This window comes from Aulostomus chinensis, chromosome 22 (genome assembly GCF_037954235.1).
Source record: "Aulostomus chinensis isolate RoL2024-O1b breed Wild chromosome 22, RoL_Achi_v1.0, whole genome shotgun sequence".
In the NCBI taxonomy this organism is placed as follows: Eukaryota; Metazoa; Chordata; class Actinopteri; order Syngnathiformes; family Aulostomidae; genus Aulostomus; species Aulostomus chinensis.
In genome coordinates this window covers 19,192,049-19,210,435 of record NC_141341.1, presented here as the reverse complement: position 1 = coordinate 19,210,435, position 18,387 = coordinate 19,192,049, and the positions used below count along the sequence as shown (strand labels likewise).

Sequence of the window (18,387 nt, the reverse complement as noted above, 5' to 3'; positions counted from 1 at the left end):
TTACTCTTCATGTAAGAAAAAACAGGAGAAAGCTCTCAAAACAGAATGAAATTAAAAAATTAAAGCCTTGGAGACAACTTATGTCGCCTCCCAAGAGGAACACCTACTGAGAAACAGTAGTGTCCTACAGTGTCCTGGGCTGCCGCCACTCCCGGACAATGGGAGGATGCGGGGGGACATTAGAGGGATGGGGGCTGGCCTCCTTGATGCTGATCGGACTGGGTGCCCTGACCACGGGCTGCCGGCTGGGGGTCCCGCCATGCACGCTGGGCCTGGGCCCTCCCTGCCCTTGCACTGCGGGGTGGTGGACCCTCTGCCTGGATCTCCGGACAGTGCCCCTTGGTGCTCCAATTTGACCCCTGGACCAGGTAGGCTAGACTCCCTGTCGGCTAGTTGCGGTGGTGACGGGGTGGTCAGCAGGACCAGTCTGGAAGTTGGCCCCCTGTGGGTCTGGCCCATTCCTCAGCCCCTCTCATCATATCTCTGTCCCATCACATCACATCTCATGTGACACTAGGCCTTGAGGGGCTGGACCTCCCAATTTTAATCCCATCGTAGACATTTAGGGCTTGGGGGAGTGCATGGGGATGTACTGGGAGACTCTGCCATCTTCAACTGGCGGGGCTCCCATGCCCTGGGTGCCTCCCCCAATTTTAAATACATTCTAGTCATCCACATCATCACATCTACATTCCCACGCACAACACGAATCCTGCACCTATGTTGGGATGGGGGGGTGGCTGGGGCGGGGAGTGGGTCCATTGCTGCCCCTTTTGCTAATTGCACCAACGCGGGCCTGTGGGCTTGACCGGTGCTCTTGGGAGGGGAGGTCTCCCTCACAGCATGGTGGTTGGGCTGGGGTTGGTTGCAGGCCTTGCTGTTGTGCGATGGATCGCTTGCTGGCGGTTTTACTAGGTCTGAGGTGCCCTGGACCGTATCCGTATCTATGGAGTACTCAGCCCCTGTATGGAGGAAGATGAGGGTATGATTTTTTTTTTTGTTCGGGGGTGGTCCTGGACGCGGGTGCCTTCGACTCACCCCGGCAGGCGGGCTGGGCCTCTCGGGTGAGTGGGGGGTCCTTTTCCTTTTTTTGGGGGGGGGGGGGGGGGGTTGCTGGCTGGTAGTGCCTTATGTCCTGAAGCTTGGCCTGCTCTGGGGGGAGGGGGAGAATAGGGGATGGGTGGAGGGGATGGGGGTGGAGGGTTGTGGGGTAGCTCTGTACAGGGGCAGTGGGCCTGGTCGTTGCGCCTATGCTTTCCTGCGGGTCCTGGCATGGACTGGGCCCGTGGCTGTTTCTTGGGGGTGGGGGGGGGGGTGGCCTGGGGATCACCGTGTTCTGGGGGTTTCTGGGTGCCCTGGTGGCTTGGTCCTGACCTGCCTGCTATCCTGGACTGGGGGCGTGATGTCCTGGTCGTCCACATCAGCTACACTCAGCTACGCACAGCATCCAAGACAAATGGTAGCACACACATACACACACACATACACACGCGCATACACACGCGTACACACATGCGTATACACACATACACACATGCGATGCACAACTGATCCATAATCACACACTCAGACATTTATTCGAAAAATTATATTAAACCAAATGGTAACCCTGCACTGGAAATTCTGCAACCAATGTTTTTTTCTTTTTTTCCTCTCTGTTGTTATTGTTGTTACTATTTTTTTGTTTGTTTGTTTGTTTTTCTGCTATTGTTGTCGTTTTTGTCCCCCCCCCTTGTCTTCCCTATCCTGTCCCTGTTCTCCCTTCCTATCCACTCCTGAGCCTCAGTCCAGTAGGTTTATCAATGAACCAACACCATTCCAAATAAAATTCAAGCTGCAAGCAGCGTTGTAAGGACCTGAGCCCCTGGCCTGAATCCAAGGGTGTCTTAATCCCGTGTGGAGGCCTTGTAGTTTAGGAGTTAGAAGCCTGAGTCTGATCAGAGAGTGAGAGCAGAGCTGAGAGCTGGCCCTTTAAGAACCCCTCCCCCACTGCTCTGTCTTTGATCTGTGCTAGAGTGAGAGCAGAGCTGAGAGCTGGCCCTTTAAGAACCCCTCCCCACTGCTCCGTCTCTGATCTGTGCTAGAGTGGAGAGCAGAGCTGAGAGCTGGCCCTTTAAGAACCCCTCCCCCACTGCTCTGTCTTTGATCTGTGCTAGAGTGGAGAGCAGAGCTGAGAGCTGGCCCTTTAAGAACCCCTCCCCCACTGCTCTGTCTTTGATCTGTGCTAGAGTGAGAGCAGAGCTGAGAGCTGGCCCTTTAAGAACCCCTCCCCCACTGCTCTGTCTTTGATCTGTGCTAGAGTGAGAGCAGAGCTGAGAGCTGGCCCTTTAAGAACCCCTCCCCCACTGCTCTGTCTTTGATCTGTGCTAGAGTGAGAGCAGAGCTGAGAGCTGGCCCTTTAAGAACCCCTCCCCCACTGCTCTGTCTTTGATCTGTGCTAGAGTGAGAGCAGAGCTGAGAGCTGGCCCTTTAAGAACCCCTCCCCCACTGCTCTGTCTTTGATCTGTGCTAGAGTGAGAGCAGAGCTGAGAGCTGGCCCTTTAAGAACCCCTCCCCACTGCTCTGTCTTTGATCTGTGCTGGAGTGAGAGCAGAGCTGAGAGCTGGCCCTTTAAGAACCCCTCCCCCACTGCTCTGTCTTTGATCTGTGCTAGAGTGGAGAGAGAGGAGGAGCACCAGGATCGGAGTGTGGAAAAGTGGAATAAGTCGGCATACGTTGGTCAAGAGGGACACAGAATACCATATTTTTGTAGGGGTTTTTGTCAGGAATGCAGTGGTGTGTTTGTTAAAGCTGTGGGATGTATGGTGTAGACGTGAGAAGCGTTTGTTTGACAGTATGTACCCTGAGAGGACACCGTCTCCCCATAGACTTCAATTGTAAGGTGAAACGTGTCTCCCCCACTTTGAGGGCTTATAGAATCCAAACCGAGTAATTAATATAAACTTAGAAAAACTTTTAATCAGCACAGTTGGGAGAGTAATGTGTGAAAGTTTGGAAGTGATAGCATTAATGCCCTAGGAGGAGATAGATTTTGTTCGGGGAGTAAAAAAAGTCCTCATTTTGACAGTTTTGTCCAAATTGTGGACATTCTGTTGTAGATAGGTGAAGGGTCAGAGTGTAGGAATTTTGCGTCTTCATGAGACGAGTCCAACGTCTCATGAAGGACTCACTCAAGACACCAGTCCAATGATGAAACTAGTCTAATATAAACACTAGTCCGATGAAGACACCAGTCAACTGAAAACACCAGTCCACTTAAGACACCAGTTTAATGAAGCCACAAGTCTACTGAAGACATCAGTCTACTGCTGACACCAGTTCACTGAGGAAACCTGTCCTCACCAAACACACATCTACTGAAGACACTAGTCGACTGCAGACACCAGTCCACAGAAGACACCCGTCCACTAAAGACACCTGTCCACTCAAAACACCCCTCCAAAGAAGACACCTGTCCATTGTAGACATGCTCAACAATAATCATGCTGCCTCCACAACCTCAACTGACCATCCCTGTCTGTCCCGGCAGTCCTTGACTGCCCCAGCACTGTCTCTTCTATGTCCTTGCACCATCCCTTCACTGTCCCCTACTGTCCTAGCACTTCCTTTCCCCTTCTCCAACTGTCCTGGCACTGTCCCTGCATCATCCCTTCACTGTCCCTGACTGTCCCCAACTGTGATGGAGTTTGGGTAGGGGGTTGGGGGCCCATAAGTCCTGGTTGATGTTTATCGTGGCTGTAATTCTTGGACAGCACTGACTACAGTCAAAGCTGCTGTCCTCACTCAGGCTGCATGGGTCGCTATGAGATAACATTTTATCAACAGTTCATGTCTTAATCTGTTAGACCAGGGATTCCAAAAGTGTGTGCATGTGAGCTGCGACTAGGGTGTGTATGAGATAAAAAAAAATGTGTTGGGGGTTTGGATTGACTCCGATGAAAATTATGTTTTTCATGTTGTTCATGTTCACATGTTCATGTGGCATTTTTCTGATGCTAGAGGACGCATCCTGAGAAAATTAAGCTCATAATCGCATTTCTCAGTATTTCTGCATTCAAATTGCTGTGAACCAATGGCAGACCCTAACAGGCAGGCTCAGGAAAGACTGGCTTTCAGACGTCACAAAGCCACTGGGCGACCTCGAGCTCCAGCCCCGCTCTGCTCGTTCAGACTCTGAGGAGAAGAGAAGATGGCGGATCAACACGTATGTGCTGTAGCGGGTTGTAATTCAAAGAGGAAAGATAATGACATGAGCTTTCATAATCTACCGAAAAACTTTGCTGTGAGAGAGAGAGACGGATTCTGTTTCTTGGTCACAGCAACACAACAAACCACATTGTGGTTTGCAGTCAACACTTCACATGAGTCCGTTCACCAACTGGCAGCAAAAACAAATGGGCTTCACCTCCAAGTTCAGTTTGAAGCCAGATGCTGGTCCTTCTGTCAAGACACTATCAAGTGGACAGCCTGTATTTTTACCGGTAAGTTCTTTTTTTTTTTCTGTCAGGTGCCTATAATTCAACCAAGTCTGCCCACCGGGCCCTAGAGACCCGATCCTAACCAGGTGAACCACAATCGGAGGGCCCCCTCCGGCCCAGGTTGTCCACTGTCGCCGTTTCAGACAAACGATTCCTCTGGCACCAGTGGTTTGCCTCTGCCTGCCGGGAAGGACGCATCAGGCGACTGCCCCAGAACGAGACCAAGATGTCTCGTCCACACCAGCAGTCTTGCCGCGGAGCCCGCCAGTCCTGTCTCCGCTGCCACGTTTGTCTCGATCACACCAGGTTTGAAATCCTGGTGGGATTATCTCATACAATAAAGACGTGTAAATAAACATTTCCTTCGTGAAATTTAAAATCAAAAACTGACATATTGCTTAATAAATAAATGCAGGCCATTCAAAATGCACCTCATCTTAAGGATCTTAAGTGTAGGAGAGGTTATCGTCTATGTCCTGAATGCAGCATTGTTGCATTTTTTTTCCCAAAGGTGTGGGGAAGTGGGGGTGCGTCAACTCAGGGGGATACAGAAGGAGGTTTGGGAACCACTGTGTTAGACCAGTAAACACTGTCTAATTCAAATAGTGAAAAATCCTCAGAGCACTGGGACTGTGCATCTGGAACATTACCAGTTGGAAACTTTCTAGAAGGATCCCAGGATTGTAAACTCTGTGCTCTGAACAGCAGACGGGTTGGGTTCACGGTCAATCATGCAAACTTTTGTAATACACATTTTCCATCCATCCATCCATTTTCTTCTGCTTATTTCTGTTAAGGGTCGCGGGGGGTGGAGCCTATCCCAGCAGCCTTCCCCTGGACAGGTCACCAGTCCATGGCAGGGCCAACACAGAGAGACAGACAACCATTGGCTCTCCCAGCCATGCCTACGGTCAGTTTAGAGTCTGGATTAACCTGGTCCCTCTTGATGTCTTTGGACTGTGGAGGAAGCTGGAGTACCAGAGAGAACCCAGCAGGAACAGGGAGAACATGGAGACTCACCCAGAAAGACACCGTGCTCCAGCCAGGGCTCCACCCACAACCTTCTTCTAGGGGGCCACAGTGAGGACCACTGCACCAACGGGCCGCCTAATACACATTTTCAAAATGGCAATTTTGAATCCATCTGTTTGTGACAAGGGCTTTCATGGATTCTTTCTTAAAACAAAAAGATGAAAAATTCTCGAGCTTAACTTCCCATAGAAAGTGTCTGGCAAGTTTTCTGGAGATAAAACTACAGATTCGGCCTATGAAGTTCACATGTTTTCCAGTGGCTACACATCGTATTAATATTAAATGATTTTTCTTTTTCTACACCATGAGGACAACTCACAAGAAATGAGCCAGTGAGGACTGAGTGACAGGCGTCACACCTGCACTGCATCTGTACTTTCTTCTTGGGTCCTATCTGGCCTGCTTTCGTCCGACCAACATCTACCTGACATGAACAAATGTCCCCACATTTCCGTCGTCTTTCTGTTGAGCCAGGCTCAACTTCCTGCTGCCGTGCGCCGCCTCAGCAGCCTCGCTGTGTTTTGACCTCTACAACTATTCCACATCTGCCTGCAGGCAGCATGTGAGTAAATACTGGGCTCTCCTCTCGGCTCTCTGCCAACACTGGATCAGTCTGCTGACATTTGATGATGATAATCCATCCTGAGTCCGAGGCCACCTGTTCACCCATTTCTTCTGCTCTGCTCTCTGCTGCCACCTGATGGACACACTCAGTTAGTGCTCATCCTTAAGAGTTGAATGAATCAAACAAGGGAGAAGACAGAAAAATAGACCTGTCCACATGCTCAGTCAGTTTGGACTCCAAAACATTCTCTTCTATAAAATACACAAACTTCTCTGAAAAGGGCCCCCCCCCCCCCACGACAGCCCCCCCGGCGCTCTGCTGTACGAGTAAGTGGGCAGCATCAGCGAGTGGCTGAGCACAGACAGTGACTTTAGCAACATTTTGAAATGTTTCAACCTGCCAGCGTTGACCATGACATGAAAGTGGGAGGTCAGGTCAGCTGTCACTACTAGTGTGACTTACAGGATGTGATGTCATTCTATCTCAGGTGATCAAACATGCTCAGGGTCATGTTCAGTCACTCTCAGCTTCCACATCATATCACCAACAATTAAAGCTTGAGACGCAAATGCTTCGACCGTCAATGAGCTTCAGCTTCAAAATCCACCTTCACTTAGATCTTAACTGCACACCTGGGAATTCTCGTCACGGCATCTTGTTATCAAGGTGACATTTAGAGATATGAACTTCGGCAAAAGATATCAAAATGTGGCATCTTCTGCTGCAGTACACACGCAAACACACGCATGCATACATACGCATGCACGCACAAATCACAGCCAAAAACCAATCCCTTCTAAATGAATTTAAAAACCTTTTATTGTAATAAAACAACCTGGCATAAACTCTCATCAACTGTATAAAGGACTTTCCTGACTGTGAGATTTAGTTCCTATGGATGAAAGTCACTGTACATCCGTAATGAGCTCTGCAGCAGGACGGATAGGTCAGGTAGCAGGGAGCAACACAAACAGGAAATCCAATAATCTCACCACTTTAAAAGAGAAACCTGCCCCTGAGCTACAGAGAAGATTTGCTCTCCAGTATCAGCATCACTTGCCAGCCGAATGTCTAGTCAATAAAACATTCTACCTACAAAACACAGTTTTTACCAGTCAAAAAAAAAAGTGTTGCATATCATATAAAATAATAGATTGTTAAAATAATAATCATGCTCATGAGTAAAAACTGGTTAGAGCAGATTGTTGGCTAATGAACCGTGTTTAGCACTTATAACAACGAGAAAAGACGAGCACGACAGAGCCTGATAGCTGCTGACAACTTTTCACTTGATTATTTGATCAAATTTGGAAGATTATTTGTGTTTTGTTTCACTTTGTGTGAAAGAAGAAAGTTTTACAAATAGGAAGTAGAATACCAAAAAATTGGTAAAGCCCTCCTGGTCTGAGAATCGATGATGCTCTGGGCTCACAGTGGTGACTGGTGGGCGTTCAGCTGTAGAGGCTGGCGATGGAGGGATGTGACCCCTTCAATGGGAACACTGAACGTCACCCAACTTCTGCTCAAGTTAACTGCAGTTCTATTTCATATCAGGTCAACACGCCACCGTATGGGTCATTCTCTCCAAGGGTGAGCTGTTTCGGGAGACAATTAGAAAATTAACACCTCCGCCCTTTGGGCGCAATCAGAGCCTACAAATACAGCTGCGCTATCACCTGCTCAGTCTCTTTTTCTCCTCCAGGAGACCAGTTGTGTGAGTATGGTTTTCAGATTGAGACAGAATATTGTATGATTTGGTGATTGATTAACTGCCTTCTTCTTCCAGATACTGCTTAATTCTTGCGGTAAGAGAGGAAGAGTGCGTGGATCCTTGTGTGGTGCCGCGGGGAGGCTCTTTTCCCAGAGGGGAGAACTCTTCCTCTCAGCTGTATTTTTGTAAAAAAAAAAAAAAAAAAAAAGGAAAACGAAGGTAAGGGGACTTACCTGTGTTGAGCTGAGAGGAGCCGCTGCGTCCGGAAGGTTGTATGCTGCCTGACGCTTTTTGTTTTTGCCACACTTGAGTTTTTTTGTTTTTCGTGCTGAGAGGAGCCCCTGCGTCTGGGAGTTCGCACGCTACCTGAGGCATTGTTTCATTCCCTTGGTTCACCTGGGCATTCTTGGCTTGCCAGACCATGTCTCAGGACAGCGAGGGTTTTTGCTCTCAATCCCTTGCCCTGGTCCAGGCCCATCAGCAGGCTGAGCTGGAGCCGTGGGTGGTGTGTGAACCGCCGCTCGAGGAAGGAGGACAGCGCTCCCGGAAGAGGAAGCGCCCAGCAGAGCTTGAACAGCTACAGCGGCAGGTGCAGTCTATGCAGGATGCCCTTTAGGAGCTGGTGCATGCACAGCGTCCTGTGGGGCTGCATACCATGACCAGGCCAGATCCTGGGGACTGGGATAGGGATCCAGCTGTGCTGTCTATTGCAGCCTCTGACAGTTGGGAAGGTCTGCACAACCCCCAGTCCGAGGAGGATGATCAATCGCTCTCTGACATGGGGGATGCTTCTGTGCCTGAGCAATTGAACCCTTCTGATAGAGCTGTGATTGCAAGGGCGGCAGCACACACACAGCTGTCCTGCCAAGCCGCGCGTCCAGCTACTTCAGTGTTTGACCACTACCCTGAGCCTCAGGGAAGGTGTTCCGTTGGGGCCAGTGTGTTCAAGGGTGACCATAACTTGCCTCAGAGGCAGGCTGAGGGGCCCTATGGGCGAACCACCCAGCCCGCGGCTGTTGGGGTCCCCTTTGGAGGGGTACTCACATCAACCTGCTAGAACTGGAGGCAGTGTATCGGGCCTTGGTGCATTTCCTTCTGGTAATTCAGGGGAGACACATGCTGGTCCACTCCGATAATTCAATCGTGGTCGCTTACATCAACCACCAGGGGGGCTGCGGTCAAGGTCCCTGCACGACTTGACGCACAAAATCCTCCTCTGGGCTCATGCTCAGGGTGTGTCCCTGAAGGCCATCTACTTGCCAGGAGTGGCGAATGTGGCAGTGGATCTCCTGTCTAGGGGCGGCCCCCAGCCAGGGTAGTGGCGACTTCACCCACAGATTGTGGAAGCCATTTGGGCTCGGTTCAGGGAAGCCCAGGTGGACCTCTTAGCCTCACAAGAGACCACTCATTGTACACTGTGGTACTCTATTGTAGGGCCGGTGGGGACTTTGGGGGTGGACGCTCTTGCACATCAGTGGCCCCGGGGCCTGTTGTACACTTTTACCCCCTTTCCACTCATACCAGCGGTATTGGTCAGGGTAGAGAGGATGGGGGCCAGGTTTCTGCTTGTGGCCCCAGCCATGAATGGCAACCTTGCAGAGGCTGTTGGCAGGGAGCCCTTGGTGCCTCCCAGTCTGGCCAGACATGCTATCTCAAGGTCGGGGAGAGCTCTGGCACCAGAATCTGGGAATTTACAGGTTACATGCCTGGCCCTTGGACGGGAACCGCCCTGCGGCTTGAGTCCTGCTGTTATGGCTACCCTACAGACAGCTAGGGCTCCCTCTACCAGAGCACTTTATGCTGGCCGATGGGAGCGGTTTTACCAGTGGTGTGCAGAGACAGGCCAGAGCCCAGTCTCTTGTGGGACACAAGGGGTCCTCTTGTTTTTGCAGTCCCTGTTAAAGAGAAGGCTGACTGAGTCCACCTTGAGGGGCTTTGTGGCTGTCATATCTGTTCATCAAATCCCTATTGAGGGTAGGACATTGGGCGCGCAACCCCTTGTTGGCCAGTTTTTAAGGGGGCTAGGCGTATCACGCCATCACGGTCCCCTGTGGTACCGTCATGGCATTTGCAGCTGGTGTTGCGGGCTCTGTCGGAGTCTCCTTTTTAGCCTTTGTCCAGTTTGGGGCTGGAGCTCCTTTCCCTCAAGACGGCTTTTCTTCCTCTGCAAAGCGGGTCTCTGAACTGCATGCCCTGTCTGTGCATCCATCCTGTTTGAGGTTGGGGGAGAGGGCTCTGCCATCTCTCTCCTGCCTAATCCAGCCTTCTTACCGAAGGTACTCCCTCGGTCTTTCCTGGTGCGGCCCTTGGTTGTGGAGCCCTTTCACCCTCCACCTCATGACTCTTGGAGGCGGCTCAGTTACATTTAGCCAGTGCGGTCCCTAAGGATTATATGGCCTGTACGGCCCCAATTAGAAAGGCTGACCAGCTTTTTGTCTGCTATGGGGGTACCAAGCTGGGCCACGCGCTGTCCAAGCAGCGGTTAGCCCACTGGGTGGTCCAGGCCATAGCTCGGGCCTATGATGGTGCTGGAGTCCCTCCGCCCAGGGGCCCACTCCACCAGAGGTATGTCCACCTCTTGGGTGCTCTTCAAGGGGGCTCCCTTGGAGGATGTCTGTGAGGCGTCCGGCTGGGCCTCTTCTGGGACCTTTGCAAGGTTTTACAGACTAAATGTTGGTTCGTCAGTTGCCTCTGCTGTCCTGTAAGCAGGCCATTGAGGTGTGTGGTCCTTACCATGCTGCGACGTGGCTTCAGGGTGAGTGTTCACCCGGTGGTTTTGTTATTGTGGGCCTTCTTCTGTCCGCAGAACAAGAACAGAAGAGGTGACCAGTATTTTCTGTTGCAGTAGGTGATCCTTGTCGGTCTTTGGCTGTTGTGCCCCATGACCTTATTGTTTATTATTTCTTTAGTTAAAATGTATTATGATCAATGAATGGCTGTCCTCAGTGTCTTTGAGCCTCACTGCATCTCCTGCCTGACCTTATTTGCTATACTGTTGACCCATATGGTGGCGTGTTGACCTGATATGAAATAGAACGGATGGTTACAGAAGGTAACCAAGGTTCTATGAATGAAGGTCAACACGCCACCTTGGTTTGTCAGTCAGTTGGCTGGTTCGGCCTCAGTCGGAGAAAAGAGACAGGGCAGGTGATAACGCAGCTGCAGTTGTAGGCTCTGATTGCACCCAAAGGGCGGAGATGTTAATTTTCTAATTGTCTCCTGAAACAGCTCACCCTCGGAGAGAATGACCCATACGGTGGCGTGTTGACCTTCATTCATAGAACCTTGGTTACCTTCTGTAACCATCCGTTCTTCATTTGATTTGTTTTCATCAGTTCTGTTCAAGCAGACTTGAACTAGACTTCACCAGAATAAAATGTGGTATTTCATGTGCTTTCAATCTATGGATACATAGGAAGTCCTCATCAGGAAGCAGGCGGCAGATGAAATGGACAGAGATTGGACAGCAGCAGCAGACTGACCCAGATATGTCAGTGAATGCAGTGAGAATGTACATTTCTCTCTCTAAATGTACTCACCGTTATGTTCAGGAAGGGTTCCAAGTCATCAGCAGTAATGAATCCAGAAGTGTGAGAAGGGAGAAAAGAAGACAAAGGAAGGTAAGGGTTAACAGACTTAAATCCAGCACTTGGACAACATTTTCAGTCCAACCAAGTCTTCCAAGGAAGAGCACTTTGTCTTCAGAGACTTTCCCTTCAACCACCCAAAGGCAGTAACGTGCATAACTGACTCATAAGTCCCTGATTAGCTTGATTTTATATCATCTAACTCATTGTGGACAAATCCATCACCTTCTAATTCACTCTGAACTGGAATCATTCATAACAAGTTGAGCTAAACCACACAAAATACATTCCAGTATCATTCAATCCGTCATCAATGCTGCTTATCTTGTTCTGTCTCAAGGGGTGGAGCCTATCAGAGCTGTCATTGTGCAGGGTCTCCCTGGACAGTGTGTCATACATGATGATGTCACTGGACGGCAGAGCAAGAAATGGCGGAGTTCTGGGTAGGCTGCACACAACAGCGGCTGCCCAGGTCCATCATTAATGTTAATGATAAACACAACATGGTAGTAATGGTAAAATGAATAAAGTTATTATTACTTTAATATTCATGTGGATGTTGATAATGACAGGCTGGGTGCTGCATTTATCTCTCTCTGACTGTCACATCCTTGTACAGAGACTGGAACCTGTCATTGGCATTGAAGGAACTGCACTAACCTGGTTCAGGTCATATTTTCTAGGTCCACCTCAGTTGGTACCAGTGAATGATGGTTCAGCAAGAGGTCCAGACTGTAGAACAGTAGCTGCATTACTATCTAAATTTGTTTTCCAACGTTTCTGCTTGCCAGACACAATCAGGTCAGATAATGGAAGCCATTTTGTAGCTGATACAATCATAAAAGCTTTGAAGATGTTTGGGATCATCCCCATTTCCAGCAGTAGAACAAGCTAATCACGCCTTGAAAGCAAAATTATCAAAAATTATGGCAGATAGTGAATACAGGCTTAATTAGGCAGTAGCTTTGCCGCTAGCTTTGATGTCAACGAGATTCCAAACTGATGAGCACACAACACATGAAATGCTGCCAGGAAGACCAATGTATGTGCTGTATCGTAGAGGTCCATAAGAAGGGCATTGTGAGAAAAAATTGACAAATTATTTGCACACCTAACTCGAATGCACAAGGCCATATTTCAACGAGTAAAGAGTGTTGCAGAGGACTAAGAGCCTCCATTCACAGCCCACTACAAAAGGTTGTACCAGGAGATTGGGTGTGTGTCAAGGTGTTCAAAAGAAGGTGGAACCAACCTAGACTTGAAGGGCTATTCAAATTCCTCTTAGTAACCCCGACAGCCCTTAAACTAAAAGGTACGAGGGTTTGGTTCCATCTTAGCAATTGCTGCAGAGCAAGAGATCCAAATAGAGAGGAGCCTGGACCAATAGGGGACAGTTATACATTCCCTGCAGGAGAAAGACATTTACAAGGTCCATAAACAGAGAGATGCTCACAAAGATAAGCTGCAAGACAAAGACTAGACAGTAGAAGCACAGTTAAGTAGTGGGTCGTGGCAGAAAGACAGAGCCAGGATAGCGGTATAGACACAGACAACAAATAAGATATGATTGAACAAGATCCAGGACAAGAGCATGATCCAGAACAGGAGTGAGGAAGGGACATCAGCAGGAGCAGATCTGGTCACTGGTCATGAGGCGAAGTAAGAACCAGCTGACCTGATGTGGACTAGCAACTGGAGTAGTGGCGGCAAAGCAAAGAAGTTACCACCAAGGACAAATGTAACTGTTGTACATCACATTAACTACAACTTCAAACCTTGACATTAGGCCCAAAAGGCAGGACTCTATCCCAGATCACAAGTTTTTCTGCCAAATAGGGTCCAGTTGGATCCCAATGATCCAACCCTGATGGGACACTCCCCACAAGACCTGTGTGGAGCCATCCTACTGAGAAACCAGCAGTACCAGGGAGGGTATACCCCAGGAGTCCAAGACCTGGAACCTCCAATACAGAGACCACCAGCTCCAGAATCCTTTGAACCAGCATCTTCACAAGGGGGCAAGAGGCCTGCCATCCATGATAGATCCAAATCAGCAGCCAACTACATCATGCCTGAAACAGATGCTTCAGCAAGCCTTCAATGGATATGCCCCTGTCCAGCAACCAGTACCAGATCTGTAACCAAACTGTAATCTACCGGTGCCTGAGGATGCAGCTGATGATGGCGATCACACTGGATCATGCTACCGAGTGTACAGTCCTTACGCTCCAGTAGGATCACCACCACCTGAGCCAGAGCTTGAGCCATCATCTGTGGCACTCACAGCAGTTGAAGAGTTGCAGTGGATTGCAAACTGGCCTGAAACACCAGTCGTTATCATGTATCCTTCATTCACTATGTTACACTAATTATAACAAAAGAGCACCATGTACAGTGTTTGATATATGAGAGCACATTGAGAACCGTGTTTTGGGACCTATATTCACATAATTGCATGAATTCAAGAATATATGTACTTTCTAAACTACTTGAGTAATAAAACCTGCAAGGTACCTCCCTCCCTTTAAGTCCGTTTCTATGTGTGGTTAGGAAGTCTTCAGCACCGCCATAATGCAGCTAATCCTATAAAGGTGTGAGAATAAATCAAATCAAATACTGAATCATCATATTTACTGCTAGGCCCGAGCATTACTGCACTCTCTTAGACATGATTATCACTGCATTCTGTGCATTGGCATTAAAGGAACCACACTAAACTGGTTCAGGTCATATTTACTAGGTCATCTCAGTTGCTACTTGTTAATGATGGTTCCTCTGAGACCACTACAGTCAGTTCTGGTGTTCCACAAGGGTCTGTGCTTGGACCAGTCCTCTTCACCCTGTACCTGCTTCCTCTAGGTCACATGATCAGGAAACACTCCATTAATGTTCTCTGCTATGCAGACGACACACAGCGGAACTCATCAATGATTCACATGGAACAAACCAGCTGACTAAACTGGAGGCCTGTCTGAAGGACAGGAAAACATGGAGGACCCATCAATTCCTTTATTAGACTCTGATAAACTGAAGTTCTTGTGCTGGGCCCAAACACCTGAGGACCACCTGATCTGATGAGACAGGTGCCCTGGATGGCACCACCCTGGCCCCCAGCACCACCATAGGAACCTAGGAGTTCTCCTTGACCAGGACCCTTTAACTCCCACATTCAGCAAATCTCCAGGACGCCTTCTTCCATCTACGTAACATCGCTAAGATCAGACACATCCTGGCTCAAGAAGATGCAGACAAACTCGTCCCTGCTGTTGTCACTTCCAGGCTGGATTACTGCACCTCCCTCCTACCAGGCTGGACTAATAAGTCCCAAAAGACTCTCCAGCTGGTCCAGAACGCTGCTGCCGCGTGTTGACTAGAACTGGTAGCAGAGACCAGGTCTCTCCTGGACTGCTTCTCTGCATGGCTCCCTGTCAGATTCAGAACAGAATTCAAAATTCTTCTTCTAGTACTTACCTGTAATAGCAGTACTTGCTAGTACTGGTAACTATTACCTGTAGCAGTAGTACTCACCTGTAATAGTAGTACTTGCTAGTAGTAGTAACTACTACCTGTAGCAGTAGTACTAACCTGTAATAGCAGTACTTGCTAGTAGTAGTAACTACTACCTGTAGCAGTAGTACTTACCTATAACAGTAGAAGTAACTATTACCTGTAGCAGTAGTACTCACCTGTAATAGTAGTACTTGCTAGTAGTAGTAACTGTTACCAGTAGCAGTGGTACTCACCTGTAATAGAAGTACTTGCTAATAGTAGTAACTACTACCTGTAGCAGTAGTACTAGCTGCTGCTAGTAACCCTGGTCACCGACCAGCTACTCATCAAGTCACCAGTCAGTTCTCGTTCCTGTCACGCATGAAACCTTCCTGCTACCTTGCGTGACCAATTCACAACCCGGAACCGCCTCATGACCCGTGACCAACTCACGACCCGGAACCGCCTCACGACCCGGGACCGACTCACGACCCGGGACCGACTCAGGACCCGGGACCCAGCAGCAGCAGCAGCGGGCCTCGCGCTGACGGCCAGCAGATTAACAGACGCTCCGTTCCTGCACCTGGAAGGTCGCTTGCGGCTCCGCTGCTCTTCTTCCCTCGTGGTGTCGCTTCTTTCCATCCGCCTCAGAGACCGGATCAATATCACTCCATCAACATCACTCCATCAACATCACTCCATCATCATCGCACACCGGCAGCTCGCCGCACCGTCACCGCGACGCGGAGGGGCGGCAGGAAATGCTGCGTCAAGTTGCTGCCTGTTTCCCCGGAAACAGAAGCGACACATCCTCATTTTTAGGGCCTGAGCCTGATTCTTCTTCTTCTTCTTCTTCTTCTTCTTCTTCTTCTTCTTATTATTATTATTATTATTATTATTATTATTACTGTGAAATCATGAAAGTCAAGCACACGCACAGACACGTGGTTTATGGCTGCAAATACTCACTGCCCCCCCCCCCCCCCCCACGCACACAGCTGCGGCTGAAGGAAGAAGTACTGCAGTACTGACACACATCCCATCCACCAGCCTACTGTACTGTCCATGCATCTAGCTCTCTCTCTCTCTCTCTCTCTCTCCCTCTCGCTCTCTCTCTCTTACACACACACACACACACACACACACACACACACGGGCCTATATGTACTAAAGGGAAGCTTTGAGATCTGTGACACCAAACTGAGTCTCAGGTTTGTTTCTCCAGAGAGCTCAGAGTTCTCTGAGAGCTCAGTCCACTCTCGTCCCTTCAGCTCCTTCGCCTCACGCGGCGCTCGGCGCCCTGATGGAGAGCTCTCCTCTTGGTTGAAGCAGACCAAGGCCCTGGTTGTTTTTCGTCGTCTATCATGTTGGCTTTATTGTAATTCACGATATATTTTTGAAATGATGACTGTATGTAGAATAAATTAATTACACATTTATGATTGTAGATTGCTAAGACCTTCTGCTTTTATATTAATTACATTTTCCATTAATAATTTTAAGTATTCCACTACACATTAATCAGGTTTTTTTCATGAACCACATAAAAACATTAAAAAATAATTTATTGGTAACTTGAGAGCTGCATCTTTGTTTTCTTTATGCGTCAACAGGCTGCATTTGATGCTTAAAGTTGTGAAGATTGAACTCCCAACGTCGACATGTCATTGGTAGAGAGCGCCATCACTCTCAAATGCTGCATCATGATTGGTTAATTCACCTCATACCTTCAGTTAGCGTAGGAGGGATGGAGCTGCAGGATGAAAAAGAAGGTCAAGCGTAATTTGGGTAAAACTTTGTAAAATGAAGACGGTGAGTGTTTATGTTGGTTCTGATCCTTTTTTGAAGACACCGGTCAGCATATGTGGCAAACAGTGATGCTAGCGAGTGACGCTGTGAGCCAAATGTGGCCCAGAACTTGGGTGAGTTCACATCAGCTGTTGACTTCACTTCCTGCAGTCATATTTTGATGTGAAGAATTCACACTTTGGGTTATTATTCCTACAAACAGCCCTCGACGGTCTTGGAGTGACATGAAATTGACTGGCGCATTGCACAGAATACAGGACTTTGTTGCGTGTGACATCATCCTCGTGAAGCTCAGAGATATTTCCATGTGAATTTTGTGATATTGGGAAAAACTGAGTACCGTTGTGGTAACTGCAGTTACTCTATGCAATTTGTAATCCGTGCTTGTTTATTTCCTTTCTGTTCTTCTTGCAGCTTCCATCATGCTGTTGTTCATTGGATGGACGGAGAAAAGTAAGGTCAAAAAAGCCTTCATAAACAAGTGGCGTCAGGGCCACAACACTGTGGGCGCCATGGCTCAGGGGTAGAGTGGCCGTCTAGCAATCAAAGGGTCGCTGGTTCAATCATCACCACGTCCAAGTGTCCTTGAGCAAGATACTGGACCCATGATTGCTCCTGATGAGTAGGTTGGCGCCTTGCATGGCAGCCTCCACCATCAGTGTGTGAGTGAGTGAGTGAATGTGATGACACTGTAAAGCGCTTTGAGTACCGCTAAGGTAGAAAAGCGCTCTATAAAATTGAGTCCATTTACCATTTAGTCCATTTAACACTGTAAAATATCATTGTGAGGTACAATTGTTGTAACGCTGTTCAAAAAGTTGTTGAGTGTTGTGCATTGGTGTAGGGTTGTGCTTCCAAAACAGAGAGAGAGAGAGAGAGAGAGAGAGAGAGAGAGAGAGAGAGAGCGAGCGAGCGCTGGATGCATGGACAGTACAGTAGGCTGGTGGATGGGGTGTGTGTCAGTACTGCAGTATTCGTTCCAGTGGTTCTTCTTCAATCCAACCGTGTCTTCGTGTCTGTCCAGATGTTCAGATCAGTATAGATTGTCGGCAACAGACACGACCAGTCACAGGTTCCGTTTGTTTCAGGTTGTTCCTGTTTCCAAGAGCCTTTTGATGGCGGAGGAACTCTCCTCACTGACACCTCAGTGGCACTTCCTGTTTGCAGGGAATAACCATCTGAGTGCCTCAGTAGGTGTGGTTCCCAGTCAAAGGGGCCGGCACCAGCCAAAGCCTCTCTGGCACACGTGTGCATCTACTTTCAAGACTTCAGTGGTGTCAAGCAACAACCAGAAAGTGCCTGTCGTGACCTCGGATCAACCACTTCCTGAATTCAAGAGCGTCTTGAGCGTGAAACAGTCTATCAAGCTCTGTCTTGTGTGTCCTATTCAGCTTCAGCTTCCGTATGAAGACTTGGCTTCTCTGATTTCTCTCTCATTTGTAACGCAGCAGCATCTCCGCTAACTACGGACGGGATTATGTCATGCTGCAGTGGACCGGAGGCACTTGGCTCCTGGACTCCAGACCTCCTCCTAGGTGATCCAGCTCCACCTCCTCTGTTGCTGTGTGGCATTCCAGATCAAATCTGAGTTCAGCCATGAAGCCTGAACCAGCTTCTGCTCCAGTTTCATCTGAACCCACCGCTGCTATTCTTAGAGCAGCTCAGCCGACTCACACATGCTATTTTCAGACACAAGAGCACGACCATCATCCAGTG

The 18,387-nt window shown here is 48.8% G+C and overlaps 1 protein-coding gene across 1 annotated transcript in view; it reads right to left on the bottom strand.

The window, feature by feature from the left end:
• Positions 1-14,680, bottom strand: part of epb41a (erythrocyte membrane protein band 4.1a) — a 76,800-nt gene extending 62,120 nt beyond the window's left edge. Inside the window, exon 1 of the mRNA XM_086194176.1 lies at positions 11,326-14,680. The gene's annotated coding sequence lies outside the window, so the exon portion shown is untranslated. The remainder of the gene's footprint in view (positions 1-11,325) is intronic.
• Between the last annotated feature and the right edge of the window lie 3,707 nt (positions 14,681-18,387).